This window comes from Symphalangus syndactylus, chromosome 5, assembly GCF_028878055.3.
Source record: "Symphalangus syndactylus isolate Jambi chromosome 5, NHGRI_mSymSyn1-v2.1_pri, whole genome shotgun sequence".
In the NCBI taxonomy this organism is placed as follows: Eukaryota; Metazoa; Chordata; class Mammalia; order Primates; family Hylobatidae; genus Symphalangus; species Symphalangus syndactylus.
Window position 1 is genome coordinate 67,550,810 of NC_072427.2, and position 15,968 is coordinate 67,566,777.

The 15,968-nt window shown below is 39.6% G+C and overlaps 1 protein-coding gene across 1 annotated transcript in view; it reads left to right on the forward strand.

Annotated features, from left to right (window-relative positions):
* SSPN (sarcospan) overlaps window positions 1-15,968 on the forward strand; it is a 116,516-nt gene that overhangs the window by 13,561 nt on the left and 86,987 nt on the right. The gene's annotated exons all lie outside the window — the stretch shown is intronic.

Consider the following 15,968-nt stretch of genomic DNA (forward strand, 5'->3'; position numbering starts at 1 on the left):
GCATTTTCTTCTGGCACTCGTACTTGCAAAAACACATAGCTCTTATTTCTCTAATTATGTATTCAAAAATGAAGTTTTGATTTTTCTGTCAAGGGCTTATTGCAAAATCAAACTACATTTGCCAAACATAGCCCCGGTGACCACAAGCCATCAGCAGGCCTGGGTCTGAGTTCACACCTTCTCAACATTCCTGTATTGCCAGTGGTGATCCAGCTGAGATAGAACTCTGAGTCAATTTTGTTATTGGATAATGGCACTACTGATTTTTCCGGAACCTAGCCTTTTTATTCTGTTTTAGAAATTCTGCTTCAGACGTACCAAAGGTGATGAAATAGACATATTGCATATTTCTGTCCTTGTTTCATATTACAGTCCACCCTCCGTATCTGTGGGCTCCCATCCATGGATTCAACCAACCTTGGAATATAAATATTTGAAAATAAATTCTGTCTGTACTGAACATGTAGAGACATTTTTCCCTTGTCATTATTCTCTAAACAATACAGTTTATTTATATAGTACTTACATTGTATTAGGTGTTATAAGTAATCTAGAGATGCTTTAAAGTGTATGGGATGATGTGTGTAGGCTATATATAAAAGACTATGCCATTTCATATGAGGGGACTTGAGCACCCAAGGATTTGGGTATCCACTGGAGGTCCTGGAACCAATACCCTGCAGATACCAAGGGATGAGTGTGTTTCATGTTGCTGCATATGGTGGCAGAGTTGATATGGACTTAGGCTTTAAGATCAAGAGGACCTGAGTTTAAATGCTGTTTTCCCCTGAGTAGCTGTGTGACCTTGGACAAATTATGAATGAGTTGGTTATCTCAAATGTAACTACAGAGAAATAGCAGTACCTCCCTCTGACTGTTTATTGCGTGTCCATGACAATGCACAGAGAACACCCCCATCCTAGTAGGTGAGCAATAAATGGTAGCTATTATTTTTCCCATTTGAGCTGCTTGGTTAAAATTATGAATGTCATAGAAAATATGGGTGTATGAAAATAATTGATGAATTGAGTAACATTTTAAGTTAAAACCTATTGCTTTCCATTACCCTTTCCTCTAGTAATGGGTGAATAACAATAAAACAGAAGGCCAGACCTGTCAACGTGATTTTCCATTAATGAGATATAGTTAAGAGTCCATGGTACTTCGTGTGCTACTTGGAAATAGGCAGTACTGGTCACAACCTTATCCTTTTAAATCATGCTATTTAGACAGCTCCTCTGAGAGGTCACATAGTTCCACATTTGTGCACAAATGGGGGGAAATCCTGTTAGTCCATGCTTTGTTGTAAGTTAAAGCCTTGTTCAGGTCTCAAATGAATGACATGGGTGAATTAAGTTTCAAACTTTGTTAGCTGGCCATGGGAGGTATCTTGACTTATTTCTTCTTTATTTCAGCCATTCTACTAATAATAGCAAGACTTTAATGGCAGTTACTCTGTGCCATGCTCTCTTTTAGTGTTTTGCAAGTCTTAACTCATTTAATTGCTCAACAACGCTTTGATATAGATAGTGTGATAATGCCATTCCGAAAAGGAAAAAACTGCGGCACAGGTTAAATAATTTGTCCATGTCACACAAATAGTAAATGGCAGAGCCAGGATTTGAAGAAAACACTGTGGCTGCAGGGTCATTGACCATAATTTTGACTGCCTCTGTGCACAATGGCCTCCCAAAAACCCAGACAAAAATTCAGCATTTCTATTTACCTCCATGATTTTTGTTTAGAGAAGCGAGGCTTCATTATGCCAGAAAGAGCATGGCTTTGGGGTCTGAAACTGTGAGCATAAGGTTAAGCTTTACGAATACCTGTTTGCCTAGTTGGGAGAGGCAAAGTTTGGAACTTCCCTAAACCTCAGTGTCCGCACTTATAGAATGAGGATCTTATATGCCTGTTGTGAGGTGACTAGTATTTCTGACACATGGAAGATGTCCAATAAATATGTCACTACCTTGAATATATATATACACATATACATATATGTGTGTGTGTATACATATAATATATATATATATATATATATATTTTTTTTTTTTTTTTTTTTTTTTTTTTTTTGAGATGGAGTCTTGCTCTGTTGCCCAGGCTGGAGTACAGTGGTGCAATCTTGGCTCATTGCAACTCCCACCTCCTATTTTCAAGCGATTCTCCTGCCTCAGCCTCCCGAGTAGCTGGGATTGCAGGGGCCCCACCACCACGCCCAGCTAATTTTTTTGTATTTTAGTAGAGACGGGTTTCACCCTGTTGGCCAGGCTGGTCTTGAACTCCTGTCCTCAAGTGATCTACCCACCTCAGCCTCCCAAAGTGCTGGGATTATAGGCACAAGTCACTGTGCCCGGCCTACTACATTGAATATTAACAGTTGTCCCTCAGTATCCACAGTGGATTGGTTCCAGGACCTCCCCCAACCCCATGATACTAAAATCTGTGGATGTTCAAGTCCCACGTAAATAAGGCATAGAATTTGCTTATAACCTATGCACATCCTCCCATGTATTTGAAATCATCTCTAGATTACTTATAATACCTAATATGACATAAACACTATGTAAACACTGAATTTTTAAATTTGTATTGTTATTTATTTATTTTGTTTCAAATATTTTTGATCCACGATTGGTTGAATCTGTGGATGTAGAACCTGTGGATACAGAGGGCCAACTGTATCTAAAGATATCCAAATACGCAATCATTTTGGTGGTTTATTTTCTCCTGAAAAACAAATTTTTGATTTTGTTAAACTTTTCACCTTTCCAAAATAGGGTAAAATTTGATCACTGAGTTAACAATGGTAGAATATCTTCTGTGTGCAAGGCATTTTCTAGATAGGGGCTATGCAACAGAACTTTTTGCAACGATAGAAATATTCTATAATCCGCCTGTCCAATGTGGTAGTGCTAGCCACATGTGGGTACTGAGCAGTTAAAATTGCTTAGTTTAACTAAGGTACTGAATTTTAAATTTTATTTAATTTTAGTTAATTTAAATTTAACTTGAAATAGCCACGTGTTAGTGACTATCACATTGCACAAGGAAAGTCTAGATGCTTTTATCAGGCCCACATACTGATCAACCCATAAATAATTATTTTTAAAAAGCCAAGACATTTTTTTAACCTGTTCTTTTTTTAAGGTGCCTATGGTGCTCAGAATCTGTGTACGAAGAAAAAAAAAATCAATGATCGAGCACAAATTCAGGCCAATAAAGATAAACTGTAGTCCATTTTAATTTTACTGGAACTCAAATGACATAACTTATCAATATTTTTAAACAGTGATCATGAATTTGCTATGAATATTTTAGTTACTTCCCATAAATAAATAGTAATATAATAATTTCAGTTCTGCATATGATACCATATAGGGATTAGTTAGGTTTACATGTAAGCAGTAGTGTGCTGGTAAATGTTTAACTGGTTCTTTATGAAAAATGTAGGTGTGTGCCTGCGTGCATGTGTGTGTATGGTTTATTATATACTATGTTATAAATGATGTGTAGCAAAACACACACTTACACGTAAGAATAAAATATATATTACTCCTGTGAATCCCGTATAGCCAACTGATTTTCACTGAATGCTTTTATTGATTTTTGTTAAATTCTTTTATCTCTTGCCAACCTATGAGTGCAATTAATTCCCAAGTGTAATTCTGACATTAATGTTGACTGAAATTTTCCTTTATGTTAACGATTAAGGTGAAAGCCATACAGTGAAGACATTTGTTAGAACCTCATTTATTCATCATCGATATGAGCAATGTTTTCACTAAATCAGGTAATAATTTTCACATACTGGAAAAATATTTCCCCATTTTTGTGTGCTATTCACAATGTGATAACTATAAATGTGATGCTTTTAAATGGAATCCGCCTGATTAACGTTTTCTCTATCTCTTTTTTGAGTCCAACAATTGGCAAAATAATAAATTTGTAGCACTTGCCAATTTCCATGGTGTAAATACTCCCACCACTACTAATGTGACATCACTGACAGTGGAGTTAGGAACGTACAATAGATGTAATAACTAATCTCAAGAGCAAGTAGTAAAATGTGGTAAATAGTAAGATAATAGTAAAATGTGGTAAACAGTAAAATAATAGTAAAATGTTGTAAAATAACTAGGAACTGATGGGCTTTGATGATTTATTACCTTTGTTTTTACTATAATTTATTTAGTGGTAAATTTTTATAACTTAATTCATCATAGTGTGGAGTCTCAGAATGTGGGTCCTGTGTTTATCAGCAATTTATGAAGCAGACACTCTTTGCCAGCACTAGGTGCTAGGGCTATAAAAATGAATAAGGCCTGTCAAGATTTGAGTTTTCCTGGATATGCTCTTGCCCTCCTCTCCTGTCTCCTTTTCCTCACTGAATGATCTCATCCAGGCTGATGGCTTCAATATCATCTTTATGCTGATAATCCCAAATTTATGTTTCCATCTCTGCTTTTCTACTGCAAGCTCCAGTCTCATAAATTCAACTTCCTACCTGATAACTCCTTTTGGATTTCATGTAGTTATTTCATGAAATATAGTTGTTTTTATGAAATAACTATATGAAATCATGACCATTCCAGCCTGGTACATCGTAATGTCCATGTTTTGCTCCAAATCCATGTAGTCTTCCTCCAGTCTTCATCATTCTCAGTCAATGACACTACCATGTACCAGTTAATTGAGCTCCGATTTTAGGGGTCATCCTTTGTCCTTTTCTTTTATTAATTTTCTACATTGAACCTATCAGCAAGTTCTGTTTCTTCTGTTCCAAAATACTTCTCAAATCTGGACAGTTCTCACCATCTTCAGTGCTGTCACCCTAGTCAAAGCCACTGTCTCTCATTGAGACTATTGAGAGACTCGACCTGGTTTGGATTTGTGTCCCTGCCCAAACCTCATGTCGAATTGTAATCCCCAGTATCGGAAAAGGGGCCGCGGGTGAAGTGACTGGATCATGAGGGTTGATTTTCCCCCTGCTGTTCTCATGATATTGAGTGAGTTCTCATGAGATCTGGTTGTTTAAAATTGTGTAGCGCCTTCTCCTTCACTCTCTTCCTCCTACTACGGCCGTGTAGGACATGACTTCTTCCTCTTCACCTTCTGTCATGATTGTAAATTTCCTGAGGCCTCCCCAGCCATGCTGCTTGTACTGCCTGCAGAATAGTGAACCAATTAAACCCCTTTTCTTTATAAATAACCCAGTCTCAGGTAGTTCTTTATAGCAATGTGAGAACGAATGAATACATTCATATTTGGTCTTCCTGCCTTCCCTTTTTCATCACACAGATCTTTCACACAGTATGAAGAAGGAACTCTTAAAATATAAAGCAGCTCATGTCAGTTTTTGCTTAAAATCTCTCCACTAGTTAACGTATTTCAGTTAGATCAAAGTCCAATCTATAGTAGGCAGAATAATGGGCCTCCATAAATGTCCATGTCCTAATCCCTGGAACCTGTGAATATATTACCTTACATGGCACAGGGAACTTTGTAAATGTGACTATATTAAGGATCTTGGAAAGGAGAGATTATCCAGGATTATCCAGGTGGGAACAATGTAGTCAAAAGGATGTTTATAAGTGGGAGCAGGAGGCAGAAGAGAATTAGAGAGAGAGGTAACAATGGAACAGCCAGGTAGGTGCAGCACTGCTGTGTTTGAGGGTGGAGGAAGGGAGGCAAAACCCAAGGACTGTGGGTGCCTCCAGAAACGGGAAAACGTAAGGAAATGGATTCTTCCCCAGAGCCTCCAAAAAGGAGTGCTGCCTTGCGAACATCTTGAGTTTAGCCCAATGAGACCCATGAAAGACTTCTATCTCAAAGAACTCTCAGATAATAAATTTGTGTTGTTTAAGCTGGTAAATTTGTTGTAATTTGTTGGCATGGCCACAGAAAACTAATACAGTAGGCTGCAAGACCCTACAACTTTCTCCTCTAGATCCTCACAAAGCTGGTTACTCATCATTTGGATTACCAGAATCTCCTCAAAAAGGCACCACCACCACCACCTAGTCACTTTTTACTCTGTGCTTTATTTTCCGAATAGCTTTTGTGAGAATATGAAATTGTCTTAATAATTTGTTTTTGTCTTTATACCCTCTTACCAGATACATATCATTAACATATGAACTTCAGGAAGTCAGGGACCTACTGTATCATTTTCATCCAGTAAATACTCAGTGAACATATGTTTTTTAAAAGATGAATGAAAACAGGATGTCTTGCTCAGGATATGCACAGTCTATGGGAGAGAAGACGAGTAAAGCAATGATTACAGAACAGTATAATGAAGCCTATAAAAGGGACTCATTTGGGGAGTCACAGGCACCCATAGGAAAAGCACCTTGGCAGGCTCTCCAGAGGAATGACTACTGGGCACAGCCTTGAAGAGAAAGTAGGAAAGCAAAAGCCTGGTGAAAAGGAGCAGGTGGATTTTCAGGCAGAGGATGTTGGAGGTTGTGAAAGAGAATACACAGGTATTAAATCAACTGCACGTGATTTGGTTATGCTGGAGCCTAGGATGAAAGTTAGGAAGGTGTCTTATCACTGGGACTTTGTGTGACTTACCAAGAAATGTTTGATTTGTCTAGGTGGCATGAAAGGGTTTTAAGCAGTGCCAGTTTTGCATTGTAGAAAATGTATTCTGATGACACTACTGATAGTATATTGAAGGGGAGTAATGCTGGAGATGGGAAACCAGTTGGGATGATATGGCCATTTTCAAGATGAAAGGTTGTAGGACAGTAACAGTGAAAATAGAGAATGATAGGGAGATCTGGGGAAGTATTTTAGAGGTGGGTTCCATGGGATTGGTGACCAATTTATTGTGTGAGTGAGGGGGAAACAGTATTAGGAGTTGACACTCAGGGTTTGGTTTGGGTGACTGGACAGAGAGTAGTACCTCCAATAAGAATAAGGAATATGGGAGGAGGATATGAGACAGATTTCACTGTGACAAGTTTGTGACATGCCATGGGTGGAAGAGGCCTCTCAGAGGAAGCTGGATTTAAGTCTGAATCTTGGGAAAGATCAGGGATAGAGATTTATATCTGGAATGAATGGAATATGTGATATGAGTGGTTGAGCTATTTCAGGACATGGAGATTAGAGGAGAAGTGGGTTGAGGATGGAATCCTGGGGAATACTGACTTTTACACATCGGATGAAAGATGTGTGTCTAAGAGTGAGACCAAGAAGGAATAGTCAGAGAAGAGGGAAAGAATAAAGAATGTGCTGTCATCTACAGAAATGCCTGGCTCCTTTATCTGTACATGCAATTTAGTGAGATTTCCAATGTCACCTCTTCCAGGTCCTCTCAAATGGATTGAGTTGCTTTTCACTTTACCATACCTGTATTATGATGATTGTCACATTGTATATACCTATGTTTTACGCTGGTCTAATTATTCTACTCCTAGATAGTAAACTTCTTAAAAGCAAGGACTATGACTCACTTATAATTCTTTGTAGATCTCAGTAGGATATCATACACATATTACATTTATGACAAATTAATATGGCCGCTGAATATAGCAGATACTTTGGAAAGTAGCCTTTATTCATATTTTAAAGAAACAGTAGTCATTTGATTAAGTATAAAGTGGTACGAAACAGCTAAGCAAAATAGTTCTTTAAGATGATGGTAGTGTATCGTCGTAATATACTTGATCATCGTGAGCTCCTGTGTAATCATAATAGAGAAATATTAATTGCATGCTTATTATGTTCCAGGTGTTCTGTTGAATGCTTTATACACATGATTTCATTTAATATTCACAGCAACCTATGGCTGGGCGTCATTATTCTTATTTCACAGATGGAAGATAGGAATCTCAGAGAGGCTAAGTAACTTGCCCAAGATGACACAGTCCGTAAAGAGCTAAGATTTAAACCTAGACAGCCTGCAGAGCTGGTGTTCTAAGTGCCTCTCTAGGGCCTCTTAGGTGACATTAGGGAAATCCTGAACTGAGGCAGGTAGGATGCAGAATGGGTACTTCAGGGGCCTGTAAAATGACTTTGCTAATTTAATTGCCGGTAATCAGGTAGGCATTTTGAACAGTTAGAAAGAAATACTTGACATATTGGCATGTGAAACAAATAGTTACATTTTTGTGATGTACCTTAAAACAGGGGTCCCTAACCTCCACAGCAGGAGGTGGGCAGTGGACATGCAAGTGAAGCTTCATCTGTATTTACAGCTGCTCCCCACTGCTTGCATTGCCGCCTGAGCTCCATCTCCTGTCAGATTCTCAGGGGAGTGCAAAACCCTATTGTGAACTGCGCATGCGAGGGATCTAGGTTGTGTGCTTCTTATGAGAATCTAATGCCTGATGATCCATCACTGTCTCCCATCACCCCCACATGGGACCATCCAGTTGCAGGAAAACAAACTCAGGTCTCCCACGGATTCTACATTATGGTGAGTTGTATAATTATTTCATTCTATATTACAATGTAATAATAATAGAAATAAAGTACACAATAAATGTAATGCACTTGAATCATCCTGAAACCATCGCCACCACTCCAGTCTATGGAAAAATTGTCTCCCATGAAACTGGTCTCTGGTGCCAAAAAGGTTGAGGACTGCCGCCTTAAAACAAAGACTTGCTGATTTAAACAAATACTAGAGTAAGATCGGTTCTTTCCGCAAGTGATTTAGAATGCAGAACTTTGCCGTGGTTTACCATAGCATAAAAATCAAATGCTGGCCACAAGGCTGTAAGGCAGGAACAAGTGAATTGAATGGAGTAAAAGACCCAGAAGAGAGTTTGGTGCCTAAACTAGGAGAGTTTTAAGATGTCTTATGTTACTGTAGCCCTAGTAATATCCATCCCTCCTATTCTTTCCTGTTTATCAACAAGGTAAGGCATGGTTTTCATTCCCCCTGGCATGGTAACATTGTAGCACGTAACATATACATTCTGCGTCTCTCTTGGACTGTGAGCCTCTCAAGAACAGAGCTCAGTTTTTCCATTTTTCTGTATCAAACACAGAACAGGAGCAGGCAATGAATAGGATACAACTTATGGCAATTATTGCAATATAAAGCGAATGTGAGCTCCAAGATAGTAGGAACTTTGCCATTTTTGTTTACCTCTGATTCTTCAAGACAGATACTGAGCTCGGTAAATATTTGTTGAAAGAATAGATGGTTTTGTAGTATGATTTTATATTATCCAACAGGTAGAATGAATCATCTACTAAATCTTTCTGTTTCTAGGGTCTCTGATTACATTATTCGTAGTCTAAATTCATATTAAAAGTTATGAGTTGGTCACTCCCCTCCGCCAATGCAGTATGAACTCTGTTTATTTTTGAGTCAAACTCTTATCACATCTACCTTTGTGTAACTGAAATAACTCAGACTTCACTGGCCAGATAGCATTGTTGTATTATGACTTCACCCCACCGCAAGTGGCAAAACCAAATTCACATTAGCTGAAGCAGTGGGAGATTTTTGGTCAATGTAACCAGCTGAGGGAGGCAAGGTGACTGGACCTGCAGATGTGAACATCATTAGCTGTCTTTCTCTCCAGCTCTCATGTCAGGTTCCCTCTGCAAACGAGCTTTATTTTCTCAAGCCAGTTTCTTCCTCAAGACTTAACTGAGGTCGGGGATGGGGGCCTGCAGCTTTAAGGCCCATCTTCACCACTTTGTAACCAGAGAGAAGGGTTGATCCTTCCACCTTCGGTTCAAGAAAGGCTGGGAAACGACTCTGCGCAGCTCCTCTTGGGGCACGTGATCAATCACTGTGTCCTGGGAGGGCTGGTGAGGGGCTCTGATTCATCCAGTGTCAGGAATGCGCCCACCCTTATGGTTGGGGGTGAAGTGAAATGTGTGTCAATGGAGTTGGGGAAAAGTACAGGGCAGACAACACAGTGGTGTCCACTATGCCCGGGACATTAGCATTGGCAACCTGTTAGGAGATGGCAGGACATTCTGTCTCATACAGAGCCTCTGTCACTAATACTTCTGGGCATCCTCAAGGTGCCTCCAAGGATCTAAGGCTCAGTCTTGGTTTTCACTCTCGACTGTGACTCCTGCAGTCTTGGACATGTGCATGCAATTCCTCTTATGAGGCAGGAATGGCACCACCACCATGGCCTCAGCTTGGGTACTGGTGGAGATGAGTACAATTCCATGTAGACAGAACTGGTATTCCGCCCTCGTGCCCCTCTGAGTAATGCTTCTCTTAGGAGCTAGGATGGAGAAGGCATAACAAGACTCCTTGTGCCCTGTGAACTCATGGTACAGTTCACTGCTTTGGTGCTACGGCTGGCTGGGTCAGGACTTTGTGGATCCATGTACACATGTTCACCCATTGGCCACTTGGAGGCTGAAACCCTGTTCCTGTTCCTGTGTCGACCATTACCCTCTCACATTAGCTGACATTGACCTTTTGCTGTCCATGGAGCTGGAAGTCAGCCTTTCCTGATGGTGGCTAAATGATGACAGTGGTGCTGTACCGTAAATCCAGAGAAACAATTGCCACCCACAGGAGACAAGTGAAGAGAAGGGTGGTGCCTTTCCCCCTACATAGTAAAGTGGGGCAGGTGGTGGTGGTTCACCTTCTCCAAGTCAGACCTATCAAGTCTCCTCCAGACTGTGCAACCTGCTGAGGCGGATGGCCTGAGATGGGATAGATTCATCATCGCTTTCCAAGTTATGTGCAGATGGATGGTTACACTAGATACCCACGTTCTTAAGGTGATTTCTTGGAGCACCCTCAGTCTCACCCTTGTTCTGACTCCTGTTGTGCCCATTTCCATGTAAGAACGGTAAGGGACATTTGTGCTGTTAAATTGTACCACCCAGAAGTGATTCTTTCCTATCAGTTGATTTAGTCATCTAATTCCTCAAAATACAGATTCACCTAAACTTTAGCATTAGTAGGAACAATACCTTCTCCACACCACAAGTGGGACTCAGCAGTTCAGTGTTTGAGTGATCCTTCAAACCTTGGCCTTCAGGCGAAGACAGGCGGATCACTTGAGGCCAGGAGTTCAAGACCAGCCTGGCCAACATGGCAAAATCCAGTCTCTACTAAGAATACAAAAATTAGCCAGGTGTGGTGGCATAGGCCTGTAATTCCAGCTACTCGGGAGGCTGAAGCAAGAGAATCGCTTGAGCCAGGGAAGAGGAGGTTGCAGTTAGCCAAGATTGGCCACTGCACTCCGGCCTGGGCAACAGAGCAAGGCTGTCTTAAAAAAAAAAAAAAAAAAAAAAAAAAAAAGGAAATCATTATTTCCTGACAATAAGGTCAATAAGCTTTAAACTTTAAGATTTGATTGATTCAACCAAAAAAGCAGTATTTAAATTACATACTTTTACTTACAAACATACAAGGCTAAATAGTATATAAGAATAAAGCTTCAATGTGCAGTGCAAGTTTATCCCACAGGTTTTAAAATGACTGATAGCAAGGATTCGGGTACCTGAACAAAGATTTCAGGTTGGTAGGGTTTGACTGTTTTTCCAAGGATACTCTTCAAAACATAAGCAAATTGATAAATACAAGTGGATGGGTGGAAGTAAGAGTCTTGCTTAATTCCACTTTCTGGAAATATCCATATCTGAGCTTTAGCTCAGCCAAGACATCTTGTAACATATATAATAAAGCAATATGCAATGAAGCTAGGATCTGAGAAAATAAAAACGATAATTTTTTTTTTTTTTTTTTTTTTTTTTGAGACTGAGTCTTGCTCTGTAGCCTAGGCTGTAGTACAATGGCATGATCTTGGCTCACTGCAACCTCTGCCTCCCGGTTCAAGTGATTCCCTTGCCTCAGCCTCCTGAGTAGCTGGGATTACAGGCACCTGCCATCATGCCCAGCTAATTTTTGTATTTTTGTAGAGATGGGGTTTTACCATGTTGGCCAGGTTGGTCTTGAACTCCTGACCTCAGGTGTTCCAGCCGTCTTGGCCTTGCAAAGTGCTGAGATTACCAGCGTGAGCCACCACGCCCAGCCCAGCAATAATATTTACACATGAAAAAAGGCATGGAGGTATTTTTTGATTACTACTTAATGCAACACTAGAAATTTCTGTGTGAGCAGAAACAACTATGAAAGATGCAGAACTTTTTTCTCCCCACTATTCCTCTGCAAGCCTGACAGTAGAAGACTTTTAAGGGAGCAAGTGCTTGCTTTTCAATGATCAGCCCCTGTCTGTCGTCAACTGAATGTGTGCAGAGCCACAGGGCCTGTGGGTATGTGGTTAGGTTGGTGTAGTTTGGGGGCAACAGCAAGGCTCTCAAAATGTATGTGGGAAGGGGCAGCTGCATGTTTGTACCTCTGCGTTTGCACTAATAGAATCTTCTTGTTAGAAATATTGTAGTTAAGACAACTTTTTGGAATTCTAGAATATATCTTAATATTTATTTAATGAATTTAATGCTTAATTTTATAAAATAGACATGGCCGGGGATTTTTAAGACAATTGGTAAGCTTATTCTATAGTCTGGATCTGTTTTATAAATTTCTGTCAAGGGAGGGACTCAAATAACTCATCTGTGGCTAGCAACCCATGAATTAACATGGGGCTCGTATTGAGGACCTGTCTGCACAGGCCCTGCTGTCTTCCCATCCTCCTGCCAGCTGAGTGCCAGGCCATCTCCATGGCTGTGTGCAGCCTTACATGGAGGCTATTTTGGGGTGACTAGCTTTTTCCCCAGATCTGAATTGGGTGATTGGCCTGGAGTTACGTTACTCTGAAGGAAATGAAGATGCTGCATTTTGTATTTTAGTTCTGGGCACCGATGGGGAGGAGATCTTAAATCGATTTGAATAAAATCTAGACAGTGAATAATCCTGTTGAATGCTTTAGAACTGACTTTTTGAGATAAAGATGAACAAGGCAGTCTTGTGTGATGATAAAGAATGGGCCAACACGATGTGCTGCTTTACAGAGTGGATGTAAGTGAAAAATTCAAGGATTGGAGCAGGCCATAATTCCTCTACTTAACGTTTTACGATTTTGGCATCTTGCATTCTATAATATTTTAACCCAGTTTCATCTTGTTTCAGGCATGGTTTTCTAAAGCTATGTCTATATCAGGTGAAAACATAAACTCTAAAGACTGTAACGTGGTGCATTTTTGTTTTTTAAAAAGCTTGCTTTATGATGAAATTCTCTCAGTTGTGCTTCTATGTGACATTTCCATTCAGAAATGTCTTGAAAATAAATGAAGATGTTACGAGAATTACAGTGGACAAAATGCTACATCTGACCCATCCTGACTGGCTAATCTAGTGCAATTGCTGATCTCATCTGTATTATCACACTCTCAGACATGCTAGGTGCCTCCCCCAACCTCCCCCCAACACACACACTAATGCCTGGATTTTTTAAAATCAGAAATTCTCTTTGTTCTCCATCACACATTATTCCTGTTTAAGGTTTTCAACTTGAAAAACTTCAAGCCATCTTGGATTTTAAAGTAATGGTAGATTTTTCTTCTGGAACATTTATCTTATGTGGAGAAGCACTTACTATAAATTGGTGAATACAGAGCTTACTCCCTTTACCGGATGCAATAGATTTGATGAAGTTTCTATATTCCAACTCAACATCACTATGGCTTTTTGCTTGTGTTGCTGCGTTTGTAAACATTCAATAAAAGTCTGCCTGCCTATAACTCTTGGGATTAGAAACGCTTAATTCCTTGTATTTGTATACATCTACGTTGTATTTGTATACATCTACAATTCCTTGTATTTGTATACATCTACCATAATGGTGATTTAGGGGCACTGTGAGAGCAAGAATTATTTTTAAAATTATCAAAGAAAGGTCAAATTCTGTCCCTAATGATTTCCATATTTAGCTCACTTTATTTGGCGGCAAAAAGTCAGCTTTAGAGCAGCCAAACACCAGACTTGAAGCCCAGCCTCCCCTTTCCCTAGTGCTGCCCTGTGGCAAGTGACTTCACCTTTCTCAGCTTCATTCTACCCATCTTTCTCTTACCAATAATCATATCCAGCTTATAGATTTCTTGTGAGAGTTGAACAAGACAATAAATGTATGTGTCTGGTGCATAATTTGTACTTAGTACCTGTTGCCTGTTATCCACAACAGCAATGAAAATAATAATAATACCTTGGAAATAGTCTGCATGGAACATGTGCTGTAATTTTTGTTAGCCAAATAGTGGGAAAACCCATTACTCAATTACTACACCTTTTATTATACAGTTAACATATGTAGATTAGCACACATTTGCATACACACATCCACACGTACTGCACCTGAAATTTTTTTTTAATTTTAATTTTTTAGAACCTTTAAGTGAACCATGATGCACCTGAAATTTTTAAGGAGAGGTTCTAGAATTTAAATCCTTTTGTAAATGTACACATATACTCTCAAGGTCAATACTTCCTCACATCTTCTGAAAGGTAGGAAGAAACATGGGCACATAACTATGCTATATGGGGTACTGTCTCAAACTTGAAGATGTTTCTGGCCGACTGAACACCATCCTAACCTAGGGCACCCATGGTTTATAGCTTCTTCTTGATTGTGTCAGGAAGGGCTCAAGGCCAAGCTGACATTAGCCACAAGAGGGGAAGCACTTGGGAGAAGGCAGAAATGGGTTTGACTCTGGGGCAGCTCAGGGATGCTTTATTTTGCCTCCCAGGTCTCACACAGCAGGCTTCCCACAAAACCTGGTAGCACCATCACACAGCTGGGTATTTTGACACTGAGAACAAAGTTCAGCAAAAGATTTTGCTAATGTGTATGCGATGCCCTCCCAAATATGGCATCCTCACATTTCAGTCTCTTACCCAGTTAGAGTTTCACAGACCGATGCTATAAACTGGTCTAATTATTTTTTCATTTAAGCTAATGATTTTATTTTCCCTGGAATGACTACATTCTTTCTTTGTCCCGTACATACAATTTATATATCCTTCAAAAAGAGCTCGTTTACAAGTGTGCTTTTAAAATGGAAGCCAAATGAAAAGCATTTTAAAATTTTTATGCAAATCTTCGTACATTTTTAATTTGGGGAGTCATCTGCATCATTATAATGTATTTGCTTGCTAAAAAATATTTTAAGGGAAACCCTTGAGACTCCACAGTTCAGAATATTTTGTCATAAACCAGCATAAAGGCAAATGCTGTGAGTGCTAGTGGATTTTGGAAGAAGGCATAAATCTTTTGATTTTTTTAGCCCTCTCTTAAGACCTGGAAAAGGACAGTCCTCACTGAGATTTGTGATGTATTCTGCAGGAGGATAATTTTGCCTCTGGGAAAGTCAGAGCCAGGCCAAAATCACTCCTGGGATGTTGAAGTCTGAAGTCACTTGTTTGGCTCTGCTCACTGGAGAACTCAAGAATGCTATTCATCGGCCAGTGTGAACCGTGGTTGAGAAATGACTTGCTGTAACAATCATTTCCAGAATTTTTTGAGATACAGAAATTCTTCCGCATTGCTTTTCAGACACTGGAATGGCACATTTTGGTGGGGTTTTTCCAGGTGGAACTTAGGAAAAAAAAGGGGCAAGTCTATATTTTAATATTTCTATGACTGTTCCTTCTCTCAGAGAACTCTTGAGTGCCCTGTTAGTCTTTTGAACAGGTTTTCTTGGAAAAAAAACAATTGTGCTATAATGCCAGCATGAGATCAGCTTTTGTTAAAATACCCAGGCGAAACCACCAAACATTGCTAAATCCTTTTGGAGAGGCTAGAGAGAAACTGAAGGAAGTTACAGTTCATTCCAAAATATTTAGATTAGAACTGGCATTATTTCCCTATTTAGATCTCTTCTCAACCATAAAAAAAAAAAAAATCACATACATTGTGTTATTTTTCTCTTGCTGTTGTCCAGCACAACTGCCCCCTTAAAATCCTCAGTTGGGTCCTAAGCTTTTCTGAGGCACCCTTTCACATACATTTTTTGCTATTGCAATGAAAAACAAATCATTTATTCGTTCAACACTAAATACCTAGTGC